Consider the following 13,795-nt stretch of genomic DNA (forward strand, 5'->3'; position numbering starts at 1 on the left):
CAATCAAGATTTTTGAATTGCCAAATCACATTCACAAAGTAATAATGACCCAACGCTTTGAACACCAAGTTTCAAAGTTCAAACCCAAAATTCTTCATATGTTTATATTAAACTTCCATGCATAAAGTCTTTGAAAGCAAAAACATCCATATACTATCTCAAATCACTATTTTTAGATTATCTACTTTAACAGACTTTATATCCTCTACTTCTATCTATCTATTGCTTAAACTAAAACCAGTCAAATGCCCTAGCATTTATAGTTTTCAAATCCGAAAAGGACCTCCATCAAAACCCAGCCCTTTCGGTTAATACAAGAAACTGTTATAAAATGAAAAAGTAGTTATCGAATATGAAAAGGTGCCCCAAGGCAACGGTTCAGTTTCCAGCATCTTCGTTGGTTTTGTCGTCCTCCCTGACGATTTGACGTACCAGCTTCTAGCTCTGAAATGTGGTCATTAACTCCTATGTTGCATGGGAGTGAGGATTCTTCAAGCTCATCAATCGGGATCTACACACATCTTTCTGCCACCTATACTCTTTCACTTTGAGACTTTGTCGTGACATCAGATTCTTGTTCAGGCGCAGCATGGACTCAATGCTTGCTAGCGCAGTGAAGTCATCGGCCTTGGGCAATTCGTTGTCTTTGATATTTTCTATTGCTTCATTGAAGCTCTTTGTCAACACTTCAGCATCCATGTTTCCCTCATCAAACTGCAAGATACCTGTTGGATTCACAATTTTCATGTCCTTTATGAGTTCCTTGTGCATCTCTATGATCCTACTTTTGATGCCTTGCACCTCCTTGATTTTTTCCTTGTAGACGGCTTCCTTCCAGTTCATGTTATTTTTTAGGACGAACAACATGCAATAATCCACATTCTTCATAGGGTTCTCATTTAGAAATTTGAGAACTCCAAATTGTTCAACTTCTATTATCTGATAAACCACTGCTTGGCAATGCCCTAGCTTTGTCTCCCATCCTGGGACTAAGGTTTGAATCTCCCCTAGCAATGTTTCACCTTCTATGTAGACACTAGTAAATTTAGAGATGAATTTATTACCTTCTGTAATTATACTATCCACCTAGCTCTTCATGGTATTAGTCAGCAACTTTCCCTTCTGCACCTGCTTCATTAACTGTTGACTCTCAACCAAACTGGGATCAAACGGTCGTGAAACTTGGATAATTGGTGAAGCTCCAAGATTAATCAGGGAATCGATGTATGTGGCCATGGCTATTATCATCCTCTTCAACTCTTTCTTTTCCTTGATATACTTTTTCGATTACATGAGCATGTGATCAACAGAAAACTTAAAGAAGTTATTGCCAGTGCTCCTGTTGATGGTCCCCAATTCAATAGAAGTGACCTTGAACCCTTCATCGTTAATGTCTCTGGATTCCTTATTCTAATTATAAGTGGCCACCTCTATAGTAATTTTCCCTGTCACCTAATCCTTAGTAAGATAAGCATCTATTTTTATCTTCTTTGCTTTAGAACCTCTGGCTATATATCTTGTGACTATATCCTTCACCAGTGTGGACACTGGTTGCAGATTCCTTTTCTTGTTGATTGAATTTGACAACCATGAAGGAATAGCAAGGCTCACTAGCATCATCTGAGTATCTCTGGTCGAGGTTAAAAACTTAGGTTGATCTACCTTGGGAGCTTTAATGAACTATACATTACCATCTCCTCCATCAGAGAAATCCGGTCCATCACCTAAATCCTGCCCCTGGGATGTCATTTTCTACTTCTAGGCTTTAAGTTGTTTCAAGGTTTCCAACTTGGATTGGGACCTTGTTCTTAGAGCCGTAGTTTGCAAGTGAGAGGGAGACTTCTTTCTTTTATCTGGAACCAATGTATCACCTGCAACAGGAGAAAATGGAATGTTATATTGAAGTGGTTTAGAGGAAGAAATCACCTTAGCAGGAGGTTCATTGATGACTCCTCAACTCTTTCTCTATAACCAGTCATCTGTATAGGTCAATATGAACCTAGCCCTCAAATTAATATCATCTTCCTCATCTTTACTCTAGTCAACTGCTAGGGACCTCATCTCACTTGATTCCTTCCAACCGGGTTCAATTATGTCCGAACCATCATCATTTATCCCTTATATTTTGAACTTCAATCTAAAAGAATTGATTTGCTGCAGGGTTAGTCTTGAATGATCTTTCCTTAGGAATTCTTCCTCATTTCTGCAGTCCCTCCAAAGATCTTCTAAATGTGGAGTAGCCGAGGGGTTGACTTCAAGATCGAGGACTTGGGCTACATACCCCTTATTGTCAAAGTCTCTTATGCTGTGATAAAAGCCAAGATTGAACTCGAGTAGATTACTTCCAATGATGGAGGTGTTATCCATGTTGTTGCAAACCAACGAACCCAATTTGATGGAGAAAGTTGTTTCCCAATCCTCTTGTGGAAGATTATCTTTAACCATGGAAAAGAGTTGTCTACATAACTTAGCCAAAATGAAACAATCTAGGTCATACCGGGGTAGCTTCATAGGTTCATCATCAAACCCACCAATTCTTAGGTATGTGAACCTGGGGAATTGGATGAAGTAACTCCCATATTGTTGAACTAGCCTCTGCACTTCAGGGGAAATCCTAGGCATCTGTGTTCCTTTCAAGGACATATAGATGTTCTCCATCAATACATCATGCACTTTGCAAAAATCTTCTAGAACTTTATCCTTTTGCAATAAGGGGCAATATTGAAAAATGGTTATTTCTTCGTTCCACACTCCCTGGGGAAGAGAGGTGAGCTTACATGTGTAGGCAATGTAGTAGGTCAAATATGAGGCCATATAGAAACCCTTGTGAGACTCTTTGGCACGTTTAAGTTGGGTTCTCAATGAACTAGCAATAATTTCCACCCAATCCATCCACTATTCACCCTTTAAAATAATTTCAACATATCTATACATCCATTCCTCAAACAAGAGTACATCAGTTGAACCCTTCACTCTGTGTAACAATACAACCAGGTCATGTATATGGGGTTTCATGTGATCTTTAGTGATGACCTTGGGCAACCTAGACCCTCCTCTGTAATTGACCTTGGTCCATTTTCTAGCAAGGGTGTTGCGGAATTGGCTAGGAGTCTCACGATATTCGGCTAAAGCTTGTGTGGGTGAAAATGCTGTGAAAGTGTTTGTTGTCAATCAAAAATTAGAAGCAACAATTTCTCATGTAATGGAGAGTATGGTGTTGCCATATTTACTCACTATACTCTTACTCCTCACATCATAGTGGTCAATACAGAATTGTAGGAGTTTAGGACTTATGAAAGCAGGAGAAAAGGTGGCAGCTTCGATTAATCCACTTGTTAATACCTCCATACACCCATTGACCTCATTAGCATACTCTACGAATTTTTCCTGCAAATCCTCTACTTTTACCCCTTCTAAGTTTGTATCACAAATAACTGGTTTCTTACATTAAGACTAGAAACATTACCGAGGAAGTGTAAAAATGACCTCATTCTCAATTGAACAAGCAAGGCTTTGAACAGACAAACTTTTTGAAAATACATAGATTTCAGAACAAAACAAAGATTGTTAAGTTCTCACCTATTCTCCACTAAAAACCCAATAAATTTCTCTATCCACTCTAACAGCTCCTTCTTTCCACTTTCAAATCTTTGTGTGATAATTTAAAAGGAAACTGAATGGGTTTTATTAAAAGAAAGTGATTTCGTGTGGAAGCATAAGATGATTATTAAACATTAACGACACATCACCTCTCATTACCCTTCACATGTTCGAAAGCCTCACTGCATGAGCTTTTCATTTAATGATTCTCCCCTTTTTGACTCCACGTAATGATTAACTTAATCATTTTCTCAAGCTGAAGATTTACCCCACTTCCAATAATGATAGCTTCTTCTTTTTTTGGAAATAGAAATGTCCTTTAATTTGTGATTCTCTGACAAGGTCATAAATGGCCTTGTGTGATGACGACGTGCCGTACTTTTGGATTTGGAAATGTCGAACATATTTACTGTGAACCACTTTGAACCGAGGTTCGAAGTGATTCAAAGTAATTCAAAAGAAAGCATCACTGCATTGATGAATATTTCCTGCTAAAGAAAAGTGTTAGCCTAAAACCTTATGTCAAACTACTTTGAACTACTTCAAACCAAGGTTCAAAGTGGTTCAAAGGAAAGACTGTGACCGCGAGTGTTTATGACTTCGACCAATCACTTCAGATGATGAATTCATAGACAGCGAGGGAAAGGTTCCAATCAACAATAGGCAAAAGGGAGGGGAAGGAAACTTTTGAAAAGGATGGCGACTCTATATACGACTAACAAACGGGGAAAATGAAAATGAAAATTTGGTTTAATTCCAAATCCAATTCCAATTCTACCTCTTGAGGTGGAATTAACAAATCCTTGTTCCAAACCAAAATGGAAATTTGAAACTCATATTCCAATTCCAACTTGACACATCCAAACTAATTTTTTTATTTTTAAAAGAATGCATTCCTTACAATTCAAATTCAATTTGAGCAAACAAACGAGCCATATAAAACATCTTAATAATACTTTTTATAGTGGCTAAACTGATCCTCGTACACTATAAAATTATAATTAAGCCGATAGGCTTCTCCTTTGGAGGGAACCTCCTACCATAAATGCAATTTAGTGTCTCACGCTCAAACCATGTCTCAAATCCAAATTGGTGGTGTTTTTTTATCTCGCGTGGTTTTTGCCTTGCTCGTTCTTTTGACTTGTTTAGCTAATATTTTTTTGTTTGACAAAATCGTCAATTCTATCCTTGGTGTTCCACCTCCACTAGAAAAAAAAATCAACCAATACAAAACATGGCTATCCTACCATGTGACGTGACATAGATTGTTCTCTTTTCATTTGAGTTATTCTATTTCCATTCTTGTTCTCCAAATAATTCTTCCTTCTCTCTTTGTCTTTACGTGCTCCTTTGATCTTTATATTCTTTTGACTTCATATTTGGCCAATTGTTTATAAAAAAGATTAAGATTGACAAAATGTCCATGAACTTAAGTGGAATATTTTTAGAACTTCGTTGAAAATTTGGGTAGAACATTTCAAGATGATTTATGACGATTGATTAAATTGATTAAAAAATTAAAAAAATCTCAACTTTTAAATATAAAATTAAAAATTATAGTAAAAATAACGACTATTAGTCAAGAAAAATGCTCAACATTTTCTAATTTAAAATAAATAAATTTATAATCTAATTTAATTTTTAAATATAAACAATTCAAATATTTTCAATAATTTAATTTAAATTAGAGAATTACTATTATTCTAATAAAAATTTAAATAATATTTGCATAACTTAATATATTCATTATTTAAAATTTATTGCAAACAAAAATATCTTATTTCCAACCTACTTATTATTATTAGATTTGAAATGTTTTTCACAATTTATAAAATTATCATACGAAATGCTTTTAAAAAAAAATTTAATCAACTTCTTCAATAATCTAGAATAAATATGTTTATTTAAAATTTAATTAAATCAAAATGTTTTTTTTCTAAAAATTAAAATATTTCAAATTATATATATATATATATATATATATATATATACTATTGAAAGCTTTAAAAAAAAATTAAACCTCATTTAACTTATCTTTTATTTTTTATACGATTATTGATAGAAATATTCTCAAGTATTTAAAAATATTTATAAAAAAAAAACCTTATAAAAGATTAAATAACTAGTTTATTGATATTAATTTAATTGAAATTAATAACAATTTCTAATAAAGTTTTAAATACAAATTTAAATTAATTTAATATATTAATGATTTAAGGTGACTTATTTAGAAAAGCATTTGAAATATTTCATTGCTTAAGTCTATGTTTGGACAAATACAAAATAAAATTATTATAAAAGTTCATAATAAATACTATTAACCAACATAAAAGTTCACTCTTAATACTTTATAAGAAAGAATACATATTATAAAATAAAAAATATTTTCGAGAATTGGAAAATTAATTTTAACTTAAAATTTATAAAACTAAAAAGATAAAATAAATTGAAAACAATATAGTTTCATTCATAATGATTGAATAGATAAATATGTGTCCTTTAAAACATGTTCTATTGGAAAAATATTCAACAATATAGTTACAAGATTTACCAAACTCAATGGTGGTTCTAACTTTCTACTCAGTAGAGGGTAAGGTGGCATCCCTTGTAGGGTTTTTGGTGTTGTCGCATCCTGAGCCTATCTCAACATGCCAACAAGCCTTTGAGGCCATAGAGACAAACATTATACAAGTCATTAACACACTATTTACTTGTTTATCTTTGTTGCTTTTATTATAATCAATGATTTAGAATCACACTTGGTAATTCATCATAGGATGAAAAAGTTAAAAAAGTAATCCTAAACTTTGAAAATTTTCATGCTAATGATGGATAATGATATATATTTTCAAATATTGCTAATAAAATTATTTTACACAATCATATCCATAAGTTAATCAATATCATTAAAATAGAAAATATCACTAATAAATTCATTTTACACAATCACATCCATAACTTAATTAAGAAAATTATAATGAGCTTTACACCACTTCAAAAACATGTCAAAAACTCACCTAAAATGCAAAAGTTAATCAAATCAACAATACATGGTTTGTGAAAATGATAACTTGGGAAGTCGAAAATATAAGTGTTGTGAAAATCTCATAGGTAGAGATAACTTGAGGAGTTGAAAAATACCTTTGTTGTGAAGCATTTTCAAACTACCCTTGCCATTATTGTTTTATGACCAAAAGTCCCATAAAATGTTGAACCCGTTAGTGATCTACGCAATTTTAGACAAGAGACATAAATCATCATAGTTCCTACCATATGTGTCATGATTATAGTATTGTAGAGTGTGACAATAAAGGGTTGAGATGGAGGAACAAACTTTTTAATTTGAAAGAATGCAAAATGTATTAGAACAACATTCTTTATATCCTTTGATGTTTTAGAGGTTGAACTATCTTTAAACCGTATTAAAATTAATTGTAATTGTACATAGAACTTAAGAACTAAAGACAATGGAGAAACATAGATAATTACATTTTGCATTATTGTTTGTAGTTGAATGCGAGTAGATAAGTTGTAGATCTTACCAAGTGTAAAATTACTTCTTAGTGTCATTAGAATTTTAACATCAACGCCTTTACAAAAAAAGTTACAAGCTCTAAAATTGGTTAAGATGACTAGATAATAAATGATATTGTATGGTGTGCTCAGCATAATACAAGGCTTACTTTTCATATTGTAATGAATTTGGTGTTAGGAATGCTTTTGTAGAATAACTAAACAACAAAAATATTGATTTTTTAAAATTATAAAACACGAAAAATGGGTCATACTTCAGTCTACTTTGAAATTTATCACAATCAATTATGGTTTCTTAAAATAAGCTATTATACTCTATACACATACGTAGAGAAGAAATTTAGAGCATCATAAAAGTCTAATGACACGATTTAATTTTAAAAATGAGTAAATCTAAACTCTATCATAGAAAACTCAAAAGTGTATAAGAATTTTAGAACAAAATATAATTCTTTAACTTCAAGAGTTTTGAGACTGGAAAGCATCTTCATAAGCACTCAAGAAATGTTTTTCAATTTCGCTAAAAAAATCATGCATACATTACAAGGCAACACATTTTTTGCATTATTGGTTTTTCCATGAGAAGTCTTGAGATAATAAACAAAATTTCTACAATATTAGTTTGAATGCAATTATAAAGTTGTCATAAATGTGTTGTAATGTGTTGTGAACAAATGAATCGTTGAGATCTTGTGCAAGGTTAAACAATACCAACCAAAACCCTAACGAAAGCATAAGCATGTTATAACTAAATTCTATATATAGAAAAGACATCCGCAATTTAAATTGCTTATTCTTTGTGTCTTGGAGTCTGCAGTACAATAAATTTTATTTTATTTTTAGCATGTTTGCAATGTAAGAAATTAGAAACCAATTGTTTATCCTAAGGGCCCATTTGACAATGGAAATGCAAGCAAAATAGGCATATGTAAATTCTTAAAATTTTGAATTCTTCGTTTGGATGCACCAAATTGGAATTAGAATATGAAATAAAATAGGAATACATATTCCAATTTTGGCCCAAAAATGAGGTTTTGCGATTCCACCTAAATAGGTGGAATTGGAATACGTATTCCTATTCAAGTTTTATTTATTTTAGAAAACATAAATATTTGGGTCTGTGAATTCCCATCAAATTTTGGCTTAACCAAACATAGAATAGGAATATGTACCCCCATTTTCTATTCCAGAATAGCTATTCCTATTCCTACAGCCAAAGGGGCCCTAAAAGAACAAATTATATGATTAAAAAACTAGAGAAATTGAAAATTACGAAACAAAATTTTTTTTTTACAAATATTTAACATCAAATAATTCTTTATTCAAAAAAAACTACAATTAATTATCATCTTTATACACTATTTTTATTTATTAAAAAAAATATTTAATCAATAACTTGACAGTAAAAAAATGATATAAGATATTTTAAATTTTAAATATATAAACAATAAACATAATTATACATACAATAACTACCATTTTAAATATATAAACAATAAACATAATTATACGTACAATAACTACAATAACTACCATTTTTGTAGTTTTTGTGATGTTTCTTTGATGTTTCTTTCAACAGTTCTTTCAGTGACCTCTTTTGTGTTCTTTTTGGAGGTTTGTCTCATGTTTGCTTCTATTTGCTCTATCTATTTCTAGTATGACTTGATGTAAAATGGTTTCAGGTCCTTAAAACCTATTTTTACTTAATCAAAACTACCATTTTAAAATTCTTTGTAATATTTTTTTTTTGGTCGATAATGATTTTTTATTTATATTAATAATAAAAGTAGTTACATATTCGATATACATTAGTTTTAATAACCACATCCCATACAAAAAACACCTTTTCCAAATCTTACTAATACTACCCTTCCTACCTACTATCCCTTCCTACAATAAAAACAACCCAATCTGACATCATTCTGATTATCATCGGTTTACAGAGTATCCAACTACAAAAAACATATCAATTGTGTTTGCTACCGCCTCCACACCTTGCCCACTTCATGATCAAAATCCTCCTCCCAGCATTTAATATCACCCACCTATTTCCAGTGAAGCTCGGCAACCCTGTGGGCTGCATTTACGATGGGGGAAAGTTGCCCACTCGTCCCCTGGTTGAGACGTCCTGCTTTCAAACTTAGTGATCTCCTCCCACATCATCTCCCAGGCATCCTTTGTAGCTTTGTATAAGGAGGGTTTATCAGCCTTCGCTTTCCACCAGAGAAATATAATGTATCCAAACCTTCGGCCTTCATCTTCCTACTCAAAACACTCAGCAAGATCTACGCCTATTCCAGGTACTGACTAGTCTAGTATGTAATCCAAATAACCAAGCATGTGTCCTCTACAAACATCATTTTTGCCACATATCTCACCTCTTCAACCGGCTTGTTCAACTCCAGATCCCTGACAATCACCATTGCTATGATATCTAGGTTAGAGAGTCATTTTATTTCCCTTTCTTGAGACTACAACCCAACCACTTGCAAAATTGCTTCCACCATAGCCTCTGTTTTGATCTTCAGAAGACCCTTCATTCTTTCCTTATTCACAGGCCCTTTGAAGGCCTTCATCTCCCTATTGGAGTCTAGCGTGAAGGTTGCTTCCATTTTGCAACGTTTCTCTACTCTGCAACAACCCCAACTTAGCTGCAAGAAATCACTTTGTTTTAAATCCACCTTTGAAATCCTCTATTAATGCATTTTTCACACATGCGAAATATTACATCTTAATTGCTTACTAAATGCCTAACATTGTTGTCTCCATACGATTGCTGTCCGGATCAATAAATTATACCAAAAAACCTCTGAGCAAGATGTACCGCATGTCACCCATCATCTTTTCTTTTAATCTGAACAACAATCATTATGACTGACATATCTTGTGATCCAAAATTCACTGCCAACCCAAGCCTTCTTTCACATCATACGTAGATCGTCCACCTCAGCTGCATTAATGCAGCTAAAAGTGGTTGCCCAATCAGCCATTTTATCTGCTTCTTCATTTCCCTCTCTGTATACGTGGCTTACTTTGAAATCCGAAAAGGTGCCTAACGTCTCTCTAATTTTTTGAATCTGATTCTGGAAAAACCATGCTTTTGTTGACCCTTTTACAATTGCATCAACAACCAATTTCTAATCTCCTTCCAAGTGTAGGTGCATAACATCTAATTTTTTGCCTAAGGAAACTGCTAGCATTGCTGCTTCAACTTCAGCCACATTGTTAGATCCATCTGCCAGCCTCTTCGTTGCAAAACCAATTATTTCACCTTTGTCATTCCTAGCTATCGCTCCAGCACCTAAGATCCCTTTATTACCTTTTGACGCACCATCAAAATTGATTTTGATCTAGTCCTTTTTAGGTCTTTGCCATCTGATCTCCTTTCTATCCACCTTCTTAATCCTATTCAAATCACCATCATTAGTCCATTTAATTTTAATTCCTATCCAAAAATTTTGAATTCTACTATCCCAGTGATTAAAACTCTTTCTTGGGTGTTGAGGAATACCAATAGCATTAATACATTCCTCAATGGAGTGGTGAATTCTATTCCAAACACTATCCACATTCTCCATCTTCCTTTGAAAAATACGTCTATTCCACTCTTTCCAAATCTCCCAAATAGCCAAAGCTGGGCTTACTTTCCATATATTTGAATAAAGGGAATTTTGAAAATGTTTTGGCCAACACTGGAAAATACCTTTAACCGAACTAGGAAGAGGGGCCAACCAACATAGATGCTATTTCAACTTTGCCCAACAATGTTGTACAAAATCACATTGAGCTAATACATGATTTGTTGATTCCAATGCTTTCATACATAGTGCACATCGTGATGGACCAACAAATCTATATTTATACCTTCTATCATCAATTAAAATCCTTTCTTGCAAAGCAATCCAAGCGAAGGCACCAACCTTTGGCATACATAATTTATTCTAGTGGAGCTTATAAGGCCACCCTCCAGAATTATGCACTCCTCCACTTAACTGATAACCCTGTTTTGCAGAGTAACGACCACTTTTAGAAGCACACCAAATCACTTTATCCTCCTTATTACTTTAAAAAATCAGCCTCTCCCTAAAAATACCTTTCATCTTTAATTTCAGCTCATATGATATCTCCAAGTTTGAAGGATCCTTCCATACCCAACTTGAGCCCAACTCTAAATGTGTTTCCTCTACATAACAATCTACAGTTGTACCCCACAAATCCTCCATTACTGGAATCAGATTATCTAGACCTTCCAAATCCTCCAATTTGCCTAACTCATTCCAAGAATCATGCCAAAAAGAGGCTCTTTCTCCATTCCCAACATGCCAAGATAAATGATTAGTGATAATTGGTCTGCATTCTAGCATAAAATTCCAAACAGCCAAACCTTTAGGGGGGTTTCTCACTGTTAGAATGCACAAGGGATCCCTAGAATCTAGCTATTTAGCTTGTAAAATTTTAACCCACAACTGGTCTGGGTGTTCATACATCTCCCAAATCAATTTTGCTCCCAATGCCTTGTTAAAATCTCTCCACCTTCTAAGGCCCACTCCCCCAAATTTCTTTGGCTTGCACAAAGATTCCCATGCAATCAATAGGATTTTCTCTTCATTTTGAGACCCATTCCACAAAAACTTCTACATTCTCTACTCAATGTACTTGAGAAACTCCATAGGGATCTTCAAACAACTCATAGAGTAAGTTGGGATGGTTGAAATAATAGTTTGAATGAGCAAAATTCTTCCCGCAAAGGTCAACCATCTCCCTTTCCACCCATCCAACCTTTTGATGCAACTATTAATTAGCTCTTTCCATAAGTTTGCACAATTCTTGCCTTGAAACAAAGGTATGCCTAGGTACTTATTAGGCAGCACCCCTTGTTTTACCCCTAACACTCGACATATCTTACTTTAGACCTTGCTTGCTGTATTGAAAAAGAAAACTTCTAATTTGTGCCAATTTACACATTGCCCTATCACCTTACTGTAATCCTCTAGCACTAATTTGATACTTTTAGCCTCCTTAATACAAGCTTCCCCCATTAAAAAGTTATCATCAACAAACTGCAAGTGTGTAACATGATCGACACCCCTTGCAACTTTCGATCCCTTCCATCTTCCATCCTTTCTTGCCTTGGAAATTGCTCACCCTAAAACTTTTACAAGAATGATAAATAAAAAAGGGGGAAAGAGGGTCGCCTTGGTGTAAACCTCTTTCCATATCAAAAAAACCTTGAGGACTGCCATTAACTAAAACAAAAATGCGAGGGGATTCGACACAAGAAAAAATCCACCTACACCAAGAATCACTAAAACTAAACTGTTCCAAGACTCTCATCAAAAACTTCCTATTCACATTATCATAAGCTTTATGAATATCCAATTTTAACAACATACCAAGCTCCTTATTCATTCTCAAAGTGTATATAGCTTCATGGGCAATAATGATACCTTCAAAAATAGATTTTCCTAAGAAAATCCACTTTTTTTCGAGGAGATGATAGTTGAAAGCACCAGCTTCAGCCTATTTGCTATAACCTTTGAAATCACTTTATATATTGTGTTACATAAAGCAATAGGCCAAAAATCATTAAAGGTCTCCCTTTCACCTTTTTTAGGAATAAGCACCAAGAAAGTATTATTTAGATCTTTGAAAACAAATTTCTTCCTCCTGGATTCTTCTATAACCTCCCAAAGCTCTTGCCCAACAAGGTCCCATGTTACTTGGAAAAATAGGGCTGGAAACCCATCCGAGCCTGGTGACTTATCGTTTCCTAAATAAGATAGAGCAGATTTAACTTCCTCCATTGAGACCGATTAATAAAGCATCTTATTTTGATCCTCTAAAATTAGCTTTGGCACCCCATCCAACAGTCTCATACAATCCTCCTCAGCAACCATATTATGAGAAGATCCTATAAGATTCTAAAAATATTTGACTACTTCCTCATTAATCTGGGTTTGATTCGTAAGAGTCTCCACCTCATCATTTTTGATAGAAAAAACTTTATTGGATGATCTTCGTTCCTTTACTGAGTTATGGAAGTATTTAGTATTTTGGTCACCTTCTTTCAGCCATACTTCATGAGACTTTTGCCTCCAATATATTTCCTCCTTATATAAAACTTCCTCATATTCCTTCTTAAGTTGTTGTTCCTTCAAAAATAAAGCCTCATCCATCCATCCTTGCATCACCACCTTATTCACTTCCTCTAATTGGTCTTCCAGCCTTAATTTTTTTGCAAATATGTTCTTAAAGACTTCCCTATTCCACGCCTTCAGTTGCTCTTTTAAACGTTGCAATTTCTTGAAAAACTTAAAAGCACATGAGCCTTTATGACTAGGAGCTGTTATCCACTAGCCTTTAACTACATCCAAAAAACCATCAAACCTCAACCACATCTTTTCAAATCTAAAAGGAGCAAGCTCTAGAGTTTACTCATTCTTGATATTTAAGCAAATAGGAAAGTGATCTAAACTAGTTAGGGGCAAAATGTTAGCTTGACATAACCAATCTGTATTGCACCAATCACAACCCAATAAAAATTGATCAATCTTCTCTGCAATATTGGTAAAACCTTTTCTCTGATTTGTCCATGTAAAATCACCATTTATGAAGGGTAAATCCTATAGATTATTACTTAAAACAAAATCAGCAAAGCCCT

Source organism: Cupressus sempervirens, chromosome 10, assembly GCF_028749045.1.
Source record: "Cupressus sempervirens isolate cs-2001-9-10 chromosome 10, ASM2874904v1, whole genome shotgun sequence".
NCBI lineage: Eukaryota > Viridiplantae > Streptophyta > Pinopsida > Cupressales > Cupressaceae > Cupressus > Cupressus sempervirens.